The sequence below is a fragment of the Diceros bicornis genome, chromosome 38 (genome assembly GCF_020826845.1).
Source record: "Diceros bicornis minor isolate mBicDic1 chromosome 38, mDicBic1.mat.cur, whole genome shotgun sequence".
Taxonomy (NCBI): Eukaryota; Metazoa; Chordata; class Mammalia; order Perissodactyla; family Rhinocerotidae; genus Diceros; species Diceros bicornis.
The window spans coordinates 12,125,423-12,150,051 of record NC_080777.1 but is presented as its reverse complement, the minus strand read 5'-3'; positions in this window follow the sequence as shown (position 1 = coordinate 12,150,051).

Sequence of the window (24,629 nt, the reverse complement as noted above, 5' to 3'; positions counted from 1 at the left end):
TTACTTTTCAAAGGGGAAAATGGAGACCCATTTATGACTTGTTCACCCAATATCCATGACTACGGACACAGAAACAACAAAACTACTATCATTACTACAAACTCAACACCATCTATTCAGCACCTACTAACAGGTGGCCTTGTAATAGATGCTCTGCAGATGCTCTGCAGTCTTTGTTCCACTACTTTCACAAAGCTATGAAGTAGTACAATCCTGTTTTAAAGATGAGGAAATTGGGGCTTTTAAATTGTTTGTCCAAGGTTATGTGGTTGATGTCTGGGTCAGAATTTAAATTCAGTTGTCTGGCTTCCAGGCCTATGCTCGTAAGAGGTCAGTTCTCCTCCCACTTTGTCCCACTTATTTTCTCTTTTATGTAACATACAAGAACAATCTTTTTCAAGAGAAATTCTCTCAGTCTGGAGTTTCCTCATAGCAGGGGGCTCTTTAAGGTTCTCCTTCTAATGAATACCTAGTCATTATTGGGATCTTTATCAGAGTGGAGCCTATGGAGGAATCAGGTAATCAGCCTTGGCATTGGGGGTGGTCAAGGCTGGCTTAGGGGTGTGTGCAGTGGGAGGAGGTTGCCTGCGTGGTTTGAGATGAGGGCAGCAGAAGGTTCTGACTAGCATGTCGCTGTGTCAGATACAGTTATCCCCAAGTATAACACAAGTACCCCCAAGAGGAGTGACTCATTAAGTTACTATCAGGCAGTTACTTCTAAGTAGGGAGTAGTTTACCAGCTACTTCTCAATATTTATAGCCATCAGAGTGAGGAAATGCCCTGACAATGAGAATAGGGTCCAGGTGGGTTTGGATTGGGAGAAGCAAGTGGGAGGAGAAAGACATGGGGCCCTGAAGAGCAGATGGTATAGCAGAGAGAAGACTTTAAAAAAGAAGTCAGGTCATGACACTCCCCTGATTAAAAGCTTCCGAGGGCTCCCTACTGCCCTTAGAACAAACTCTGGATTTCCTACCCTGGTTTACCACACCCAGGGGGACCTGCACCCCCTCTGGGTTCCCTTGGTCACCAACTTTCTTTTGGTCAAAGCTCATGTCCTTCTTAGGGACTTTGTACAGCTCTTCCAACGGCTTCAAGTGCTTTCCCGGGAACCTGACACAGCTGCCTCCTTCTAGCAGCATTCATCTAGCTTAATTGTCAGTTCCTTCCCTGAATCTCCCACCCTAATGTGAAATAGCTACCAGTCTCTGACACCTTATTTTACTTCTCCACGTGGTAATTATCACCACCTGATAATTTTCTTTTTGGCCTGAAGCTTATTTATTTATTCTCTGCCTCTGCCCACCAAAATGTGGTATAGGGACCCACGGTATCCCCAGTGCCTAGGAAGGCCTGGCAAATAGAACATGCTCAAAAATTATTTGTTGAATGAGTGAAGGAAAAGGTGTAATGGGGGAAGGTAGAGGCTTTGGATTCATTCATCTATTTATTAACTCATTAGTTTAGCCAGTGTTTGACCCTACCTCAGCAAGGTATTAGCTTTGATATTTTGGGTAATTTACCTACCCAACATGGACCGCAGCTTTCTTATATGTTAAATGAATATAAGAAGTCTTACTTCTCAGAGTTGCTATAAAGAGGGAATGAGATGGCTCATGTAAATTTCTGATGAGCGAATGCGTGCTTAGCCCTATTGGAGTGTGTGACACATAATAGGTTGGCTTATTACTGTACACCCAGCTCCTAGTACTAATAGATGAATGAACTACTGTTAGTTTTCGTATCTTCCTCTACCAACACCGATTAATACAGATTAGTTCATTAGCTCAGCCTGGCTGCTTTTTTGAGGTCAGAGAGAGAGCACAAATTTCCCATGTAGGGTGAACACGGCATAGACAGGAATAGTGGTCTGGAGTTGGAAGGGTGAAGGGCTGGGTGTGTGCGGGAGTTCTGCAGTGGTGCAGGTTAAGGAAGAAAACCTTGGGGTACTAGAATGTTTTGAATGAGACAGTTGCTGAAGCCTCCATTTTCCTTGCTTGGGGAACGTATCCTTGGCATTTATGCTGTGTTGGAAAGAGTTCTGTTCCCAGACAGCTCCTGGTCTTGTCTCCTGGAGCTGGGGTAGAATGGCTGTTAAGAGCAGGCACTGTGTTGCTAGACTGCTTGGGTTTGAATCTGGCTGTGTCATTTATTAGCTGTGTGACCTTGGACAAGGTACTTAACATCTTTGTGCCTCATTTTCCTCACCTATGAAATGGAGAAAATTATAATAATAGTTTCTACTTCCATAGGGTTAGGATGAAGACTGTATATATCAGGTGGAAGGGGCTTAGAACAGTGCCTGGAGCACATGAAGTATTATGTGGCTATTAGCCATTACGCTAGCAGCATTATCTTTCTATCTCCAGTTTCTTGATCTATAAAACAGTGCTAATACCTGCCTTATAGGATAGTTGTAGAGAGTAGATGAGATAACAACTGTAAAGCTTGTTAAAAAGTGACTGGTACATAGTAGGCACTATTGTGTCCAATTGCATTAGTCCTCATTCTGGTTTCACTTTCCCTACCTTCCTCCTGTTATTTTTAAAATCGGTGTAAGACGCATTAAAAGGCAGTTGATGCTTACAGATGGAGGCTACTAACCTCCATCTGTAGGTCCACTAACCTACTTGGGGACTCCAGTCTTGAATTTTCTACCAAGACGTTGGACGATGTATTCAACTTCTCTGTGCTTGATATTCTCATCTGCAAAGTGGGGCTTACGATGCTGGTGCTACATACCTCATAGGGTTGTCAATAAATGAAGTCCCAGATATGCATGTGTTTGAATTAAGCTTAAAGGGCTCTAAAATATAGGGTAGTGGTATCAAAATATGCAATAAGGTGGGAATATATAGCCAATGGCCCAGGAGTGAGCAGTGTGTTCATTCTTTTCCTTCTACCAAGCATACTATAAATTTTCTTTTCTGACTGACACCCCAATGTACACATGTACTTTGTACATGTACAAGAAGTACGCATGTACTTCTTGATTTCTCCTTTTCCCAAATTATTGTTGTTACCAGTGGTTATTGCAGGTGAGTGAACGAGTTTATATTTGTTTGAAGAAGACATGCATTTATCTCAGACTCCCCTTCCCCAGCACTAATCAATTCCAGCTACTCATCTGTCCAGTGTGGTTGGGGTAGAGGTGGAGACCCCCTTCCTGTGTAGGAGATGTGATGCTATGACATAATGGGCCAGGTAGCCATTCTCTGGGTATAAATACTGGTTCATCAGCTTGGCATAAAACACTCTTAAAACTAGTTTCTGGATGCTAGGAGAATCTTTATTTCCTCCCATTTTTCTGTTTTGTTGAATTTGAATGAAGGGAAGTCTTACAAATTTTGGTCTATTCTTTATGCTCTCTCTTGAGACGTCAGAAACAACTGGAATTTCCTTGGCAGCAACTTCACAGGAGAAAACTTGTTGCCTCTTTTTTTGTTTGTTTGAAGAAGATTAGCCCTTAGCTAACATCTGTGCCAATCTTCCTCTATTTTGTATGTGGGTCACCACCACAGCATGGCTGAGGAGTGGTGTAGGTCCACACCCAGGATCCAAACCCGTGAACTCAGGCCACTGAAGTGGAGTGTGCCAAACTTAACCACTATGCCATGGGGCCGGCCCCAAAACTGGTTGCCATTTCCAGTTGATTCCATCATGAACAGGACCTGAAAAGTAATCTTGAGGAGGTTATTTTATTTTTGCTAAAGTTAGGTATGGGAAGGAAGATGATAGATTTAAGGAACACAAAAGGATTGTTGAGTAGAGACATCTTGGCATGCCATAAAGCTAGAGGAAAGAGCATCCTCTTGGGTTGGATGTCCATCACCTACCATCAATGAAATATGGAACCCTTCAAAATCCTAAAATCCGGGAATAGTATGTTATGAAAGGACTGTGGCTGGTTGTATGAGCATAGGCGTACGTGGACCTTCTCGGCTCTCTCTTTGTTTTACACACTGTGTATGTGTTCATTGGCCCAAGACCAGCTCTACCACTTAACCTGTCCTTGCCCCGCAGCCATGGTAGTTTTTGCATGGGAACATGCACCCTGTGCTTCTCTGCAGAATCTTGTATCCTCTCAGGGAAAGTCGTGTGGTGGGCTAGTGGTGAAGTGAGAGGGAAATGTGTACACACAGGGCCCAGCTGAAAATGACTTTAGCACAGAGTTTATTTAATACATCCTCCAAATTGTATTTTGAAGCCTCTGTTAACAAGAAAGCACTCTCTTTTTGAGCAGCGGGAGTGTTTTATAAATGGAATTTGCAGACCGGCAATGCTCCCCATTAATTTTCCCTGTCTACAATTACTATCATTACATTCTTAAAGCACTTTTAAAATAAACTACACCATGATGTAATGTGCACACTCTGAGCTCCAGCGATGGGACAACGAGGCAGCAGCATCTGGATTTTGGACTGCTATCTTCTAGGGAACATCTTGATGGCTATAATTACTGTCATGTTATGGGAACTTAAAAAAAAAAAAGGCGCCAGAGTTCCAAATAAAACATAAAATGGCTTTGATATAATAAATGTTACTATCATTGTTTAAAAATGTTGTGACCCGTCTGCTATAGTTTCTGAGAAAGATATTTTCCAGCACTTGATATTTCCCCCCTCTCTCTCTTTCATATTCTATTACTGCAGATAAGGATGAAGAAAATCCTTAGGACAGACTTGTTTTAAATCAATGTAACACAATGCCAGCATTGTCTCTCTTCACAATGAACTTTTAAATTAAATTTGGCATGAGCTTTACCAGAACTCCAAACAGCTTTGCTCCAGAGACACTTTATCCACCCTATTAGGGAGCATTAGTAATTCAAATGTTAAGTTTGTGGTTAATTGTGCTCATTAGGGCAAGGCAGGGGCTGAAGCATTTTTCTATAGGACACACTTGCATCCACTGCACCCCTAGCCAAGGCATCACTCCAGAGGAATAGGGACTACACAAAATGCACATGTAGTGTAAATACTAACATGTCATGGGAATCAGTTTTGGAAGAGCCCATGATGAACTTGGACCCAAGTATTGGACCAATTTTTGTATAATGTTATGAAGAATCATATATATATGGATGAAGTCTTTATTGTGGGTACTGGTTTATGGTGGTACTCATTCAGTTTCCCAAGAAAGTTTTATTAGGTGAAATTCACTTAACCTTGTGAAATCTAAGTTATTGTTTCATACTGAGTATTAGCAACTGTGAGGAAGCCAGTGCATTTTACTTAGGCAATTGACTAGTTTTGACAATAGCATGCACACAGAACCCAAATGGAGTAATCTGTTCTGTTGATCATTTTTCTCTACTGGTTCGCTGATAACATCTTTCAGTTTGAGGATAGACCTTCTGATGTAAGAGTTGGGACTTAACCAGGAAAAATTTATTTGACCTGATCTGGATTTCATCATATTCAGTGAGTTTGTAGAGTTATCTTTTTACATATGCCGCATGGATTGACTGTCTCTACATGTTCTCTTGGGTAGTGACTTCTTTTTATTTCATTTGGTATCATGTTTCCTCTGTCTCGAAATTTTGACCATATGACCTCCTCGTGGCTGATTAGCAGTAAGTTAGACCACAGATTCGAGGAGGACAGTGGGTCAGTCTCCAGGTGTAAGTTTTTTCAGCCTCACTGTCTTTACTGGGTAAGTTTCTTCAGCAGTCAGCGCTGGCCAGCTCCCTGGACAAAGCATAGGAGATGGTCCCAGGCCAAGCCAGGTGGGGAGTGTGGTTGACCCTGGTAGACTATCCCATTTCCTGAAAAACCCATCCAAGCAGAGGCTCTACTGATAACAGATACTATGGCCTTCTTTGGGTGTAGACCAGAGTGCATTGTTAATGTCTGTGTTACTAAGTCTGCTGTCCAGAAGATCTTCTATTCAAAGATACTTTCCAAAGTCTGTTCTTTCTCAGAAGTTGGACTTAGTTATCACACTCCACAATAATGTTAGGTTGGAGAAAACCTGTAGATTTGTTTGCAAGGGATGTGAGGCCAATTGATGGAGGAGGGCTATTTACATACTATCCCAAAGTCCAAGTCAGATTTTAATTTTGCTTTGGTGATACAGTTTTGAAAATGCTCAGTCCTTTACTTTGTCTCATAATTATGCTTCTGCCCTTTGAAAAATAGCTCCAACTTTGTATTGCTCATTCCACCCTTTTATTGTTTTCAGTATGGCTCCTGAGTACCGGATACTCAGTAAGGACTAATTGATGGTTGTAATATTCCAAAGAATATTTGTGTAAGTGGTCTTTGTAGAGCACAAATTGAACTTTCCCATTGAAACAATATTATGCCATATCCACATTAAGTAGTACTTCATAAAAAGACTTCAGCAACACTAACCGAACATTCAATCTACTTTCTGTTTGTTGAAGCATTTATGGCTCCTACTCAAGACAAGAGAAATAACAAGGAAAGAAATGACTCTGAATACAGAACATTTTATTACACAAATAAAAAAAATGAGAGCATATCTGTTAGCTCTTGCCAACTTTTGAAATATGGATTCCATTTATCTTTATTATGGCCTATTCCCATGGAGCCTTTTCCCTGTTTATTAATTTTTGTATGTTACTATTAAACAGAGATATGTGCCTACTGGAAATAGTCAAAGCTGTTTCAAGAAACAAGAAAAATGAGAAAAATATATCAACTCATCTTTTTACTATTCTGTCAATAAATTAAGAGGCATGCAATTATTGTAGTGTATAATCCCTTAAAAAAAGTCATATGCATTATCATGGTGAAATATCCCGTCAAATCTATAATAATCATGATGACTCATAGATATGTGATTCCCCTTATTAAGAAAAAAAGGACAGGAAATCCAATATAAATGAGCTGTTTTCCTCAGCAGCGTAATAAAACTTGGATACTGGTATATGAGTTTTTGATTATATCATCCACTGATAATCTCTGGGTTCATTTCCTCCCAGTGAAGACTCAGTCTCCTTCCTCCCCCAACCAGCCCCCTTTGGCCACTAACATTTTAGCAATTCTACTCCCTCAGCTGGGGAGGAGGCCTCCCAGTTACAGCCACCACAGTACAGTATATTTTAAGGGCTGTAAATTTTCACCGTCAGATTTGAGCCAGGGTGTTAAGCTCCAGAAGATACACATCTGCTTCCTACTCAAATGGTCTTTTGTTGTGCTTCTTGGTAGAGGGAGAGTTGTAATGCCACAAGAATAAATCCCGAGTGGGTAGGGGTAAATTATGACGTTTCAAAAAGAAATGCTCATGACTGCAAATATAACCAGCCTTGATTCTGTTTTTAAACTCTTTCTTTTCAGAGTTCCATGTTAATTTTTTATTGCTCTTTAATGAACACAGTGAGTCACTCTTAAATTACTAAAGTGAAAAACTATTTTGTAACCTGAGTCATAACCCCTGAATGTATCTGATTTCTAAGTTTGGATTTCCAAACGTCAGGTTTTCCTGAATAGGATCACATGAATACAGGGCCAGAAAACAAAAGAAGTGTCTAACTAACTACCTAGGAAGGGCGCCTATGGTCCATGCCAATGTATCCAGCTCATGAGTATACCTATAATGGTAATCAAAGAATACTTGGTGTTAGAGGCATTTATGTTCTCTATTTATTTATTTTTCTCTGTTGTTTTCTTATATTATGTTCTCTATTTTATTTATTTCTCTATTATTTATTTATATTTTTATTATCTTTTCTATGTATTTGTTCTAATACTTCACTAACCAAGAGGAGAAAGATGATAGACCAATTTCGTAGCTAGCAGAAATGCGAAGAGATAGTCAATCTTCAGTTTACCAATGGGTTTTGTTCCAAACTCTGTTCATAAGTCTTTCTTTTGGAATTCTCAATGCATTTTCCCATAGAAACAAATCTTTAAATGGTAGTTAGATTTCCAGCCAGCCCACAGAATATGCTTAACCCATATGCAGCTGAAAACTAGTATAAAAGAACTTGATCACCAAGTTTCCGGGGATATGTGCAGTTTCTTATTCATTCAAAAATGTATTGAGTGCTTTCTTGGTGGGAATACAGAGATAACACGGTTCTAATGGTAAAGACATCACGGTTGAATCAGGAAATAACTGCCAATTTCTTAGTCTAAGTGCTGTAGTGGAAGATAGAATAGTGTGTTGTGTGAGTAGAGAGGACAGTAGGCTGAAGGTGCGGGGGGTCAGGGCAGTACTCTCAGAGAACATCTGAGCTCATTTTGTTTTGCCAGGAAAGAAGGATGGAGTCAGGGAAGGGAGTGAAAGTGGGGAGTTTCTTTGGGTTTGGGGAGGGGAATCAGCATGGAGATTTAAAAGATGTTAGCCTATTAAGGACAGGTGGAAAGGTTGATTATCATGTAAGCAAGAGCTGGACCATAGGGCTTGACAAATACAGGTTTGTTTGCCCCACTTGGAGAGGAGACTTCGAGTATGGGAATGAGATGATCATATTTGAACTTTAAAACTTCACTTGGTCACTCTGTTAACACTGGGTGGGAGAAGCCACCAGCACAGGATAGGGAGAAGGACTGGGAGGCTGTTGGAGTCATATCGGGGAATATCCAAAAGGCACAAGGGTAGGGTAGATGGGGAAGGAGAAGAGAAGATGGATTAGGGATATTAATGAGGTAAATTTGATAGGACCTGAAAATAGATTGAATTTGGTGATAACACCAGAGATGAATAGAAAGAGATCATAATTTACTGTTCCTCTCCCAAAAAGGAAAGAAAAAGAAAAAAGAAAAGGAAGTGAGGAGGAGGCACAGACCTGGGGGAAGAAGGAGCTCAGTTACAGATGTGTGCTTGGCATTATCCTGCTCAGAATGTTGGAGATGAGGGAAGCGCTCGGGAGCGGTCTAGGCAGGAGATACAGCAGGTGAGAAGCAAGTCTGTAAGAGTGGATGAAGAGGTTCTAAAGGGGGCAGCCAGAGACTGTTGGACCATAGCCAGAAGAGAGCAGTGCCCAGAGTCAAGACAGTAGAAAATTTCAGAGCAGACAAAAAAAGAAAGTGAGTGGTATAAGTATCAAGACTGAGAAATAAATGAATAGGAGGATATTGATGCTCCAGGTTCCAATTTGGGAGACCAGGAACACGTCTCTCTTTGTCCTATGCTGGTGACTCTGCCGTAGAGCAGAGAAGCTGTACTGCAGTGACGTGGGATGAGGGTGGAGCTATAGGTCTCTGTTGGGAGGGTAGTGACCCCTAGATTGGAACAGTAAAGGTGGAGAGCTGCAGCCTTGAGTGGAGGGGGGTTTGAAGGTTGTATATATTGGCTGTGTATGGGGTGGGCAGGGTGTGAAGAGCATCCTTCCAGGGAGGGAGAGACCCAGTGGAAGTGTCCCTATGGTGAACAGCTGTGGGCGATGGGCAATGGCTACAGACATAGGTTATCAATAAGCTGATTCTTATCAGTCACTGTGTTATTATTGCTAAAAGGGCCATGTTTTCAGAAAGCATGAGGATAATGTCTAAACTCAGTAGAGCATACAGAGCTCATCACAAGTCGGTTCTCACTAGCCTCATCTTGCTACTGTCCTGCCAGGTTTCCCCATATTAGGATGCTGTTCCCACCCCCTCCACATTCCCAGCCCCATGCTCTTTCACTCCTCCATACCCTTTCTGTGCAGTTTCTTCTATCACGAATGTTTTATGCCCCTTTTCCCAGAAATCTTCCTAAACCACCCAGCCTGAATGTCACCTCCTCAGTAAAGCCTCTGGTAATACCCTCCAAGAGAATATGTTCTCCAGTCTGCTCCCTCAGTGCTTTGCTTACATCTTCATTAAATATAACAATGCAGCCTAAAAATAACTTCTCCCTCACAGGGACATGGAGGTGCTTGTTGACGTGGACTTTCCCAACGCCTAGCACAGTGCTTGCCCGCAATGAGTGCTTGTTTACTGACAAATCCTGGCCTACCTCAAAGGTTAGTTGTAAAAACTATTGGTCAGGAAATATGGTGCTAAGCTTTACTGACCTGGAGCTGTTGTGGGAGTGGTAAAGACTGTCACCCCACACTCTTTTGGCAAGCGTATTAAGGGAGAGTGCCTAAATGCTATTAGAGCTTTTATGTTAAGAAGTTACGCAAATTCCTAGAGCTGTGTCCTCAGTGATACTGGGCAGCCAGGATGACTCATGACCCTCAATTTAAGCATCTGGAAGAGTCTCTTTTATTTTGGGAGAAACTCTGTGTCACCTTTACTGAAAAAAGAATTGCATAGGAGGCCTTAGCAAGAGGACATATTTCATAAATCTGTAAAATAAATGAAGTTCTTTGGGGACATTAACTCTTCTATAACCTCTCTTGATGAGTTTGGAAAGTATTTATTATGAGATGGAGCCAATTCCAAAGTGAAGCTCAGAGAATTTTCTTTCCTGAGCTCCTGGAACACAACAATGGTTAGTGATATTAATGATGATGACTCATTGGGGAAGTGATATTGGACGAGTCTTGGTCCCAAACAACACTTGAGGGGGCTGGGGGCCCAGAGGACTGAAATCCTGTGAGGTTTTCTCAGTGTATTTACTAAGATGATCATCCCCCTTCCTTCTGAGTTTAGTCCAGACACTGTCAGTGAAATGAAGGATCCGTGTAAGTATCATTTGGGTTTCTGGCACCAGAGATGCCACTTCTTTCTGGGTTATGTTAAACTCGATCACACTACATTAATGGTCTCATAAAAGTTTTCCTTTTAAACAATGAATCAGGGAGTCATAGCAGAAAGAGTACTATATATGATGTTAGAAGACTGGGTTCCAGTTTCAGATTTTCTACTTAGATCTGTACCACTTCAAGTAAGTATCACTTAACTTCTTCAAGTCTAATGACCTCATCAGTAAAATGGGGATGATACTACCTTAGAATAACACCATGCTAGCATTCAATGAGTGCTTACTGTGTGCTGGGTACTGCTTTACATGGGTTGGTTCTCAGTCCCTTCGACGTAGGTATGATTGTTGTTCATTGTATAGATGGAGAGCTTGAGGTTTATAAACATTGTATGCCATGCCGGGGGTGAGGAAGCAATAGAGCTGGGTTTCAAATCCAAGTCTTTCTGACTATTACTGAGCTCTTAACCACTGCTTTAAATGTTGCACTTAGTATACTAAAAATCCTGACATACCTGTACAGTGTTATCAAGTACTAAGTTCTTCTTGATTGCATGTCATTCTTGAATGTCCTTCCTCTCCAGCTTTCTTCTGTCTTTCTCCCACGGAATCTGGGACATCTCTCCCAATCAAAATAAGTGAGAACTCCATGGGCTGATGCTTTCTTTTCCCCCTATTTTTCCAAGTAGCAAAGGGGGCTGTGAGTCTGACCGGGATGTGAAACATGACATTCTTGAGGGAATCCAGAGGAAGGAGCCCCAGGAGAGGGTCCTTGAAGTATCACATGACACAAAAGTGCCATTATAAAAGTAGCTTTAATACACACACATATATTTGTATATATATAGTAATAAAATATACATTTCCAATGATAAAGTAACACGTTTACTCAAAAATGGAAAATTTAGAAAACACGGAATAAGCAAAAAATAAAAATCATCCATATTGCTCAACTTAGAAATACCTAGTCAACATATTGCTAAACATCCATATTTCTTAAATCGAAGGATTATAGGTTATTAGCAGATAATAACAAATCAACAAGGTCCACTGGACAAAGGAAAGTAGACATTAATTGATTAGACAATTCACGTGGCCCAAGTGGCAGCCAGTTCACTCAGCTTGTTAAATCTTTGAACCAGGTCTTTCTCTCCAGTATCTGTAAGGCTTACACAAAGGCAATTGCTTTAGCCCTGGATTCCTGTTCTAGAATTGTGTGTTGTTTTGGCCACAGTAAGACCTAACAAGAGAGTGGGGATGACTCATTGTAATGCACCACCACTACTGGAAAATAACTCTTGGCATGTGCTCCCAACAACAGACTGGGAGCATGAGCATATTATGTGAGATGATGAAGCACATCTCAGTTGGCTTCTGGCCAGTGTAGGTCTTTCGTACTTCTTTGACATCTGAATGATCTAATTAAACTGTTTATAGAGATTAAATAAACCCCATAATTATTACCACTTCCTATCAGTGTTCTCCAGAATTGGGAAGAGTTGTTTCTTTCTTCTTTTTACAACACCAGATCTAAATAAATGCTTGCTCATGTTGCTGAGAAAAAATGGTCTATAAATTAGCTGGTTTTCCTGTCATCAGGTAATTTGAGCAAGGCAAACTTCTTGTACTCCTGACGGAATATTACTTAGAAAGGAAACCAGACTGAATTTTCTTATTACTGAGTGAAGATTTCCAAGTTCCTGAGAGATAAGGGGCAGTAAAATTGTGGGTAATGCTTGAGTAGAGCTAAGGCATTTGTGAATGAAGAATCCTGATACAAAGAGTGAAGATATTCCCAAGAATAGGAATGAGAGGATAAACAACTCCCTTCTGGGTACGGTCCTCAGATTTAGTAAGTAAAAATATAGGACCTATGCAATATTTGGGACATACTTACATTAAAACAATCATTCATTGTCTATCTGGAATTTAAATATAACTAGATGTCCTTGATTTCATCTAGTAACTCTTCTTCTGGGTGATGAATCAAATCAACAAACTAGTAGGGACATGAAATACTTTACAATTCTCTAGGGTCTTTGAATCTATTTAAGCAAAACCCTTCCCAAGCTTCCTCAGCTGTTTTTCATAAATCATCTTTTCTTATCAATGTGTACTTCATCTTTCTTTCTGGATTTCTCTGACTCCTGAGGCGGGGAGGTGGCTAGGGAGCTAGTTTCTAGAGAGGACCTTTTCTGAGAAAAAAAGAAACCACCACCTAGATTCCCTGACTGGAGTGATTCTGGAGAGATGGGGTGAAGAGGAGAGGGAGGTGGAGGGGTTGGGAGATTGAGACATAGTTCAGGGCTGGCCAGATGCAGTTCTGGATTGGAGTCCTGGCTCAACCTCCAATCTTTGAACTTGGAACTTCATACCCAGAAGACATAGGGTTCCCAGAGGTGGCTTCCCACAAGGTTGGAGTCTAATGGAAGGTACACACACAACCTTAGCCAGGAAATAGGGGTCACCCAAGCAGGCGAGTACTTATATTTTCTTCCCACTCCGGGTTTGGTGTGGATCTTGCTGCTGCCCCTAGGGGAGTGTTGGGTGGATATGAAGATCAGGGCCCAGCCTCTCACAGTGTGAGGAGAGGAGTCCTACACCTCCCAATTACTCAAGGTGAATGGGACTGGGTGAATCTTGGCCAATAGAAATCTTCCTTCCTAAGGAACAAACAGGTCCATAACAGGGCTGGCTTTTCTTGGTCGAGGGAAACTAAGACGTGGAACTAGATTTAAGGATTTTGCAGGGAGTGGGAAAGCCTATTTGTTTTCTTTGTAACGAATTTTGCTTTTTCCTTATTAATTTTTTCAATTAAGAAATGAATTTTACTCATTTTAATAGGTTAAATCACTCAAAGAGGTTAAAAAATATTTTTCTCCCCTACTCCTTACCAGGGCCTGTTTTTCTGAGGTCTCAATGTTAACATCATCTTTTACGTAATTTCCCATTTTTCTCTACACTCATGCAAACATAAGAACGTATGTCTATGTCTGTCTGTATACATATACATAAATATATGTATGTGTATGTGTGTATATATATATAAAGTTTTTAAGGGAATAGTTCATGTTTTTCAAAAAATGAGATTATTAATTACACTAGTTACATCACTCTATAACTTCCTTTCTCACATAATATCATAAACCATTCTTTAGTCAATAAAGATTACACTCTTTTTAATATCTTTAAACTTTCTATTATGTGTATATATGAAATTTGTTCAGTCTTCTATTGCTGAGAATGAAAGTAGACCATTATCTTAACACCATATACAAAAATTAACTAAAAATGGATTAAAGACTTGAATGTAAGACCTGAAACCATGAAACTTCCTTCCTTCCTTCCTTGCCTCCTTCCTTTCTTCCTTCCTCCCTCCCTCCCTTCCTTCCTTCCTTTCTTTCCTTTCTCTCTCTCTTTATTTCTCTCTCTTTCCTTCTTTTTATTGCAATAACATTGGTTTATAACATTGTATAAATTTCAGATGTACATCATTATATTTCGAATTCTGTATAGATTACATCATGTTCACCACCCAAAGACTAATTACGATTCATCACCACACACATGTGCCTAATCATCCTTTTCGCCCTCCTCCCTGCCCCTCTGATAACCACCAATCCAATTTCTATCTCTATGTGATTGTTTGCTGTTGTTTTTATTTTCTACTTGTGAGTGAGGACATATGGTATCTGACTTTCTCCCTCTGACTTATTTTGGTTAGCATAATACACTAGATGTCCATCAATGTTGTCAGAAATGGCTGGATTTCGTTGTTTCTTATGGTTGAGTAGTATTCCGTTGTGTATATATACCACATCTTCTTTATCTATTCGTCCCTTGATGGACACCTAGGTTGCTGCGAAGTCTTGGCTATTGTGAATAATGCTGCAATGAACATAGGGGTGTATGTATCTTTATACATTTGTGTTTTCATGTTCTTTGGATAAATACACAGCAGTGGAAAAGCTGGATCATATGGTAGTTTTATTCTTAATTTTTTGATGAATCTCCATACTGTTTTCCATAGTGGATGCACTGGTTCGCACTCCCACCAGCGGTGTATGAGAGTTCCCTTCTCTCCACATCCTTTCCAACACCTGTTGTTTCCTGTCTCATTAATTATAGCCATTCTGACGAGAGTGAGGAGATATCTCACTGTAGTTTTTTTTTTATTATTATTATTTTTTAATTTTTTTGTGAGGAAAATCCGCTCTGAGCTAACTTCCGATGCCAATCTTCCTCTTTTTGCTGAGGAAGATTGGCCCTGGGCTAACATCTGTGCCTATCTTCCTCTACTTTATGTAGGACGCCGCCACAGTATGGCTTAAGAAGCGGTGCATCGATGCACGCTTGGGATCCGAACCTGCAAACCCCAGGCCCCCGCAGTGGAGCATTCGCACTTAACCGCTGAGCCACTAGTCTGGCCCCTATCTCACTGTAGTTTTGATTTGCATTTCCCTGATAGTTAATGACGCTGAACATCTTTTCATGTGCCTGTTGGCCATCTGTATATCTTCTTTGGAGAAATATCTGTTCAGATCTTTTGCCCATTTTTTAATTGGTTTGTTAGTTTTCTGGTTGTTGAGATGTATGAGTTCTTTATATATTTTCGATATTAGCCCCTCATCAGATATACAGTTTGCAAATATCTTCTCCCAATTGTTAGGTTGTCTTTTCATTTTGTTGATGGTTTCCTTTGCTGTACAGAAGCTCTTTAGTTTGATGTAGTCCCATTTGTTTATTGTTTCTGTTGTTTCTCTTGCCGGGTCATGGTACTTGAAAAATATGTTGCTCAGACCGATGTTGAAGAGCATACTGCCTGTTTTCTTCTAGAAGTTCCATGGTTTCAGGTCTTACATTCAAGTCTTTAATCCATTTTGAGTTAATTTTTGTGTATGGTGTAAGATGACAGTCTACTTTCATTCTTTTGCATGTGGCTGTCCAGTTTTCCCAACACCATTTCTTGAAGAGACTTTCTTTTCTCTATTGTGTGTTCTTGGCTCCTTTGTCAAAAATTAGCTGTCTGTAGATGTGTGGGTTTATTTCTGGGCTCTTGCTTCTGTTCCATGGATCTGTGTATCTGTTTTTGTGCCAGTACCATGCTGTTTTGGTTACTAGAGCTTTGTAGTATATTCGGAAATCAGGGATTGTGATGCCTCCAGCTTTGTTCTTTTTTCTCGGAATTACTTTGGCTATTCGGGGTCTTTTGTTGTTCCACATAAATTTTAGGATTCTTTGTTCTATTTCTGTGAAAAACGTTGTTGGAACTTTGATAGGGATTGCATTGAATCTATAGATTGCTTTAGGAAGTATGGACATCTTAACTATGTTAATTCTTCCCATCCAAGAGCATGGAATATCTTTCCATTTCTTTGTGCCTTCTTCAATTTCTTTCAGCAATGTTTTATAGTTTTCGGTGTACAGATCTTTCACCTCTTTGGTTAAGTTTATTCCTAGGTATTTTATTCTTTTTGTTGCAATTGTAAATGGGATGGTATTCTTAATTTCTCTTTCTGCTACTTCGTTGTTAGTGTATAGAAACTCAACTGATTTTTCTACGTTGATTTTTGTATCCTGCAACTTTTCCATATTCGTTTATTATTTCTAAAAGTTTTTTGGTGGATTCTTTAGAGTTTTCTCTATATAAAATCAAGTCTTCTGCAAATAGTTAAGTTTTACTTTCTCCTTTCCAATTTGGATCCCTTTTATTTCTTTTTCTTACCTGGTTGCTCTGGCTACGACTTCCAATACTATGTTAAAAGTGGTGAAAGTGGACATCCTTGTCTGATTCATGTTCTTAAAGGGATAGCTTTCAGTTTTTCACCATTGTGGATGATATTAGCTGTGAGTTTATCATATATGGCCTTTATTATGTTGAGGTACTTTCCTTCTATCCCCATTTTATTCAGAGTTTTTATCATAAATGGATACTGTATCTTGTCAAATGCTTTCTCTGATTGAGAAGATCATGTGATTTTTATCCTTCATTTTGTTAATGTAGTGTATCACATTGATTGATTTGCAGATGTCGAACCATCCCTGCATCCCTGGAATAAATCCTGCTTGATCATGGTGTATGATATTTTTACTGTATTATTGTATTCGATTTGCTAGTATTTTGTTGAGGATTTTTGCATCGATGTTCATCAGTGATATTGGCCTGTAATTTTCCTTTTTTGTATTATCCTTGTCTGGTTTTGGTATTAGGGTAACGTTGGTGTCATAGAATGAGTTAGGAACCTTCCCCTCCTCTTCAATTTTTTGTAAGAGTTTGAGAAGGGTAGATATTAAGTCTTCTTTGAATGTTTGATAGAATTCACCAGGGAAGCTGTCTGGTCCTGGACTTTTATTTTTGGGGAGGTTTTTGACTACTGTTTCTATCTCCTTACTGGTGATTGGTCTATTCAAATTCTTTATTTCTTCTTCATTAAGTTTTGGAAGGTTTTATGATTCTAAGAATTTATCCATTTCTTCTAGATTATCCATTTTGTTGGCATTTAGTTTTTTGTAGTATTCTCATAGTCTTTTGTATTTCTGACATGTCTGTTGTAATTTCTCCTCTTTCATTTTTGATTTTATTGTTTGAGTCTTCTCTCTTTTTTTTGGTGAGTCTTGCTAAAGGTTTGTCAATTTTGTTTGTCTTTTTAAAGAACCAGCTCTTGGTTTCATTGAGTTTTTCTGTTGTTTTTTTAGTCTGTATTTCATTTATTTCTGCTCTGATTTTTATTGTTTCCCTCCTTCTACTGATTTTGGACTTTGTTTGTTCTTCTTTTCCCAGTTCCTTTAGGTGCACTGTTAGATTATTTATTTGATATTTTTCTTGTTTGTTAGGCCTGTATTGCTATAAACTACCCTCGTAGAACTACTTTTGCTGTATCCCATAAATTCTGGCGTGTCGGATTTTCACTTTCATTTGTGTCCAGGTATTTTTTGATTTCTCTTTTGATTTATTCGTTGACCCAATCGTTGTTAAGTAGCATTTTGTTTAATTCCACTTATTTGTGGCTTCTGTGAGTTTCTTCCTATAGTTGATTTCTAGTTTCATACCATTGTGGTCAGAAAAGATGCTTGGTATTATTTCAGTGTTCTTAAATTTATTGAGACTTGTTTTGTGGCCTAATATGTGATTAATCCTGGAGAACGTTCCATATACATTTGAAAAGAATGTGTATTCTTCTGTTTTTTGATGGAACGTTCTGTATGTATCTACTAAGTCCATCTGGTCAAGTGTGTCATTTAAGGCCAATGTTTCCTTATTGATCTTCTGTTTGGATGATCTATGCATTGGTGTAAGTGGACTGTTAAAGTCCCCCGCTATTATTTTGTTACTGTCTATTTATCCTTTTATGTCTGTTAATAATTGCTTTATATATTTAGGTGTTCCTATGTTGTGTGCATAGATATTTACAAGTGTTTTATCCTCTTGTTGGATTTTTCCCTTGATCATTACATAGTGCCCTTCTTTGTCATTTGTTACAGTTTTTGCTTTAAAGTCTATTTTTTCTGATACAAGTATTGCTACCCCAGCTTTCTTTTCAATGCCATTTGCAAGGAATATCTTTTTCCATCCCTTCACTTTCAGTTTGTGAGTGTCTTTAGGTCTGAAGTGTGTCTCTTGTATGCAGCATATATATGGGTCTTGTTTTTTTATCCAATCAACCACCCTATGCCTTTTGATTGGAGCATTTAGTCCATTGATATTTAAAGTAGCTATTGATAAGTATGTACTTATTGCCGTTTTTTTTTTTTACATTTTTTCTGGGTGTTTTAGTAATTCTTCTCTGTTCCTTTCTTCTTTTGCTCTCTTCCCTTGTGGTTTGATGGATTTCTTTAGTACTATGTTTGGATTCCTTTCTCTTAGATTTTTGTATATTTATTATAGGTTTCTGGTTTGTGATTAACATGAATTTCATATGTAATAACCTACATATATAGCAATCTATATTAAGTTGATGGTCTCTTTAGTTTGACCTCTCTCTAAAAGCTCTATTCTTTTACTCCCCTCCTCCCATATTTTATGTTTTTGATCTCATATCTAACCTCTTTTTTTAAGTGTGTGTATCCGTTACCCTCTTATCATGGAAATAGTTAATTTTAGTATTTTTGTCTTTTGACCTTCATATTATCTTCACAGGTGGTTGATCTGCTACCTTTACTGTATTTTTGCCTTTACCAGTGATTTTATTGTTTTTCTTTTTTTTTTTTTGAGAATTTTCCTATTCCTATTTGTGGTCTTCTCTTTACCCCTTAAATAAGTTCCTTTAGCACTTCTTGTAATACTGGTTTCTTGGTGACAAACTCCTTTAATTTTTGCTTGTCTGGGAAACTATTTATCTCTCCTTGCTTTCTGAATGATAACCTTTCTGGCTAGAGTATTCATGGCTGTAGGCTTTTTCCTTTCAGCACTTTAAATATATCGTGCCACTCCCTTCTAGCCTGTAAGGTTTCTGCTGGGAAGTCAGCTGATAGCCTTATGGGGTTTCCTTTCTATGTAACTTGTTACCTTTCTCTTGCAGCTTTTAGGATTCTCTCTTTATCTTTAATTCTTGACTTTAATTATAGTGCGTCTTGGTGTGGGCGTCTTTGGGTTTACCTTGTTTGCTGCTCTCTGTGCTTCCTGTACCTGGATGTCTGTTTCCTTCCTTAGGTTAGGAAAGATTTCAGCTATTATTGCTTCAAATAGATTCTCTGCCCCTTTGTCTCTGTCTTCTCCTTCTGGGACACCTACAACACGGAGTTTAGTGTGCTTGATGTTGTCCCAGAGATCCCTTAGACTGTCCTTGTCCTTGTTAATTCTTTTTTCTTTTACCTATACAGCTTGGCTGATTTCCTTTAGTCTTTCATCTAGCTTCTGATTCATCTATTCTGCTTTTGAGTCCCTCTTGTGAGTTTTTCATTTCCAGTATTGTATTCTTCATTTCTGATTGGTTCTTTTTTATATTTTTCAATTCTTTGTTGAAATTCTCCCTGAGTTCATCCATTCTTCTTCCAAGATTAGTCAGCATCTTTATGACTTTTTGTTTGAACTCTTTGTCAGGGAGATTGCTCATTTCTATTTCATTTAGTCCTTTCTCTGGGGTTTTGTCTTGTTCCCTTACTTGGAATATATTCCTTTGCCTCCTCACTTTGCCTCTTTCTCTGTGCTTATATCTGTGTATTAGGTAGGTCAGCTACATCTCCTGATCTTGGAGAGGTGGTTTTATGTAAGAGATGGCTTATGTGGCCCAGCAGTGTTCTTCCTTCTCATCACCAGTTCCAAATGTTGCAGGAGTGACCCTTGTGTGTGGTATGTGTGTCCTTCTGTTGTGGCAGGGTTGCTCTTGCTGCCGGTGTCCAGGGAGGCTAGGCTGTCCCCCTGGCCAGCTGGTTGTATTTCTCAGATTTGTGTGGCTGCTGTAGACCCTTCAGTTACTTTACTCAGTGTGGGGAGCCCCAGTACAGTTGCCTGCAAGGTCTAATAGCACATTCTTATTGCAGTTTTTCTGTTAAGTGAGTAGGCCACCAGCGTGGCTGGTTTTTAGGCTCAGGGGCTTACAATTGTTGTAGGCCTCCAGACTACAAGTCTCTTGTCAGCTCTCTCAGGATTGCAGCTGTGTGGGGCTTGCCCCAGGCATGGGAGCACCCAATTCTTGCAGGCTTTGGAAGGAGGGGGCAATCCCCTATGTGGCTGTTTGAGAAGCACAAGTCTTCTGCAGCTGACAAGCCACATTGCCCACAGGGCCGCACACACCATCAACACAGTCCTGCCCCATGCATGCACCCTGAACCCCTGAAGCAGACCCAGTCTCCCTGCTGCAAAGGCCCCACACACTCCACCTGCTCCTCTCACACACCCTACCCTGCAGAGGTGGACCCACTTGCCTGGCTGCAGAGTTTCCAGGCGCTCTGCCTATGCAAGCCCACAAGTTGCCTGGGGGCTTGCTATTGGGTGGAGCCAGTCCCTAGGGAGGGCTGTTTGCCCTGGCTGAGCTGAATTAAATTGGTGCTCTAGTGGGTGGGGCAGACCCTGGGCTAAGAGGCCAGAGGAAGAATATCAATGGCAGCTGCCAGTGACTGTGTCAGCACGCTTGCACTTGGTCACAACAATGGCTGCTGCCAATGTCTCAGTCCCTGGAGAGGTCTCACCTCTCACCGAGATGCACTCAGAGTCTATCAAGTGAGTCTCTTTTCACCAAAGGACTGTGCACATTTCTTTCTGGTGATTCTAGGTTGCCTTCTAAAACGGATGAATTTGGGCATGGGCCCGTGAAGACCAGGCTTTTTTTTTTTTTTTCCCCTTATGTCCAATAACTTTTCTGGGGTTATCCCCCGCTGCTGTTAATAGCTGGCAAAGCCAGATATTATGACACTCATTTCAGTTGTCCTGGGTCCAAAAGATGCTTATAGGGGTAACTCTCCCCCACTCAGGTCCCCTACTCCTCCAGGGAAGGCTACGTACCTCTGGACTGCTCCCGGCCAGCCGGCGGTGAAGCTCTGCAGCTTGTGAAGGTGGCTTTTTTTCCCTCCAGAAAGGAATTTCTGCCTCTTCCACCTCAGTCAGGACTGTCCCCTGTTGCAGGGGTTCCTTTTATCCAGTTTTCAGTTCTCTCTCATGGGTAATTGTTCCAAGAGGTAGTTGTAAACTTTTTGTGTCCATGGGAGGAGGTGAGGTCAGAGTCTGCCTATGCTGCCATCTTGACACCTTAGTTTTCTTTTTTTCCCATCTTTTTGTCATTAAAAACTGGTCTACCATTAACATTAAGAATATCCTTATGTATATGTAGGTTTTAATTCTATAGCAGAGAATTCAAGAAATAAGATTGCCGGGTCAAAGGACATGTATATTTTAAATTTTGATAGATCTCACACAACTGCTTTTCAAAAAGGTCATAGCAATTTACACTCCTCTCTGCCACCCCTGCACTCAGCAATATATGAGGGAACTCATTTCCTTGCATCCTCATTAATACTGATTGTCTTTTATTTTTGTGAAACTGATGAATGGAAAAATGGTGTTTCACCTTAATTCACATTTCTCTAACAATCCATGAAGTTAAATATATTTTCATTGATTTATTGGCCTCTTGGAAATTCATTCCTCTGAATTGCCTATTCATGTTCTTTACCCATTTTTCTATTGATTTATCTTTCTCCAATTAATTTTTAGGTGCTCTTGTATATTAGGAATTATATTATCTTGTCTCTGTTCTAAAGTTATTTTTTCTCCTAATCCATTATTTGTCTTTTGATTTTGTTTATGGCATTTTTTTTTTTTTTGCCATGTGAAATTTTAAATTTTTATATAGTCAAATATTTAACTTTCTTTTTATTTTTAAATGTTTTTATTATGAAAGAAATACATCTTTAAATTCAAATGCTATGAAGAGGGGTAGAATGAAAAGCAAAGGTCTTCTTTCTTATTTTTGGACTTCTTAAGCCAATTCCCTGATGCTAATCACTGTTAATAGTTTCTTCCTTACCAATTTGGAATTCTCTGTGTATGTAAGCATCTGTCTCACGATCTAAAATTGCTAACATTTACTGAGCACCTACAACATGCCAGGAACTGTTCTAGGCAAAATTCCTGTCCATGGAGCTTACATTCTAAAGGTGGAAACAAGTAATAAACAAATAAACCAATAGATAAATAAAATAACTTCAGATAATAATAAATTCTATAAAGAAAATAGTGTTAAGGTGCACGAAGTAATGGGGAGGAGGATGTTATTTTAGATAGGGTGGTTGAGGAAGGAGTCTCTAAGGAGGTGAAATTTGATTGGAGATCTGATAAATGTGAATATTGTACAGTGTTTTTTTATTACTGTGTAACATTTCCAGTTAATAATAAAATAAGGCATATTTACTTATCAGTACGTATAGATTTACCTGTTTGGGAAATTTTTAAGTTTCATTAATATCAGACAGTTAACTTTGATTTTACATGGACAGACAGTGTGGAAGTGTGTCTATCTTTCTATCTGTGTCTCTTGCAATTACAGTACACATGTAGAGTCCATTCACTTGATCACTTGGAGAGGGATTATACTCATGATCAATTTTCTTCCTTAACTGAAAGGAAAATGTGGAGGTTATTTGGAGAAGGGGCCTCACCTTGGAGAGGGGAGGACATAGATATCCTGTAATTCACTTTAATTATGGAAGCACATGTTGAAGGACTGGCTAATGTGAGATGGGAACTATCTATGGCTCTTATTTTTCCAGTTTATGTTTCTAGCCCTCATGAATGTGCATGTCTAAGAGGGAACTATCTCAAGACTGAAAGCAGGCCGTCTGAAATGTCTTCTTCTTCCTCAGGTATAGCCTACCATTTTGAAAATACAGAAGCTCCTGTGGTGATAAAGGGGGTCACTTTGCTAGATGGGCATCTCTTTGTTGTGGCTTAGAGATCTAAGCCCGGTTTCTGGGAAACTAAGCAATGTGGAAGTGAAAGAGATTCTGTGCCCCACATGCTTAGCCACCACTGAGCTGTTGAACACAAACAGAGTGTATTGCCTATTTAAAGGAGAAAGGAGAAGTGTAAGACTGAAGTCAGGTTGGGCAGTTGTCTCTGGATTCCTGTAGTCCGTTTTGCTCCTCATCCACTCATCAGTGGGTTGTTGAGAGCTGGTTTGCTGACTGACCCAAGCAACGAGACAAAGAAATGATTTATGGGAAGCTATGAGTCATGACTTGTCCCATAGCTGCCTTTTTCATGTTCTGTGAAAGCTCAAATTTATCTTTTTGGCAGGAAGTACCCATGGGGGCCTGTCTACACAGCAAATTCCTGCAGGGATAGGTGGCCATGTTATAGAAGTGTGTTATGATTCTTATCCTCCTCTGGTGAACACAGACGGACCCATGGATGCTTTGGGTAGCCAAGGGTCTCATGTACTTTCTTAATTACTGTAATTAGGTGAGCAAAATGACAAACCATTGGGGGCTCTTGGGACAATGCTTTTCAAACATATACAACTACCCCTTTGGATAATAAAACATATTCAAATTGTAGGAAATCATGTTTTAGGTGAAGGAGGACTTGTAATCACCTTGGTGATCAATTCTTGGTAAGCTTTCATTTGTTTCACCTTGTTCTGTAGGTCTTTGCACAGGTTAAACCAGTCAGCAAAGCATGTTAATAGAGCATCTACTAAATGCAGGTCTCTGCTGTAGTTTCTAAGGTGTGGATGTTAAGGATTCATATGGGATAATTGTAGGAGCATGTAGCGGAAATATGGAAACTGCAAGAGAAACAGAGAACCTATATCAGAAAAACAAGTGGCATAGTTCCTGTCCTTTTAGGAAAGTTGAACAGTTATGAAATGAACAAAAGACATTTTTGAGTAAACCTACTTGGAGATGCATACAGTGCATACTACAGACAAATGCATTTGAAAGAGTGGTTTGCTGTATAATATAGGATAATCTGCATAAGTCAGGATGGGTCTGGGAAGACAGCCCAAGAAGGTGAAGAAGCAGAGGAAGGCATTCCTGTTATGAGGGTGGATGATGCAGGCAGGCCAGAGTGTGCATAAAATGGCGTGATAATTGGTTATTGGTGGGGAGACAGGGATGGGGAAGGCAGGGATATTTTCCAGTGAGAGTGATTCTAAGTGGTGTTGCCTTCCACCTCTGTTGCTACTGTTCAAAGTTAGCTGAAAGACAAGGTCATTGGTTTGTTTCTAGTAATCTGTTCAGTTCACTTGAGGTGTCTCACAGAAGTAATGATAACCAGCAGCCATTGGGCACTTACTGTGCCCAAGCGCTGTGTGTGAGTCATCCTATTTGATCTTCAGAGAAACACTAGATGTTGCAAAGTATTATTGTCATCATTCCCATTTTATAAATAAGGAATGTATCAGTCAAGATGAGTTAGGTTATGATATGTAATAAACAACCCTCAAATCTCAGCAGCTTAATGTGTACATCCTACTGTGGGTTACATTCGACATGGGGTGGCCGAGGGGGTTCTACTCATTGAAGTCATACGGGGACCCAGGCTGATGGAGAGTCCACCTTGAATTATGTTTCTATGATCTCTGGAGAAGAAAAA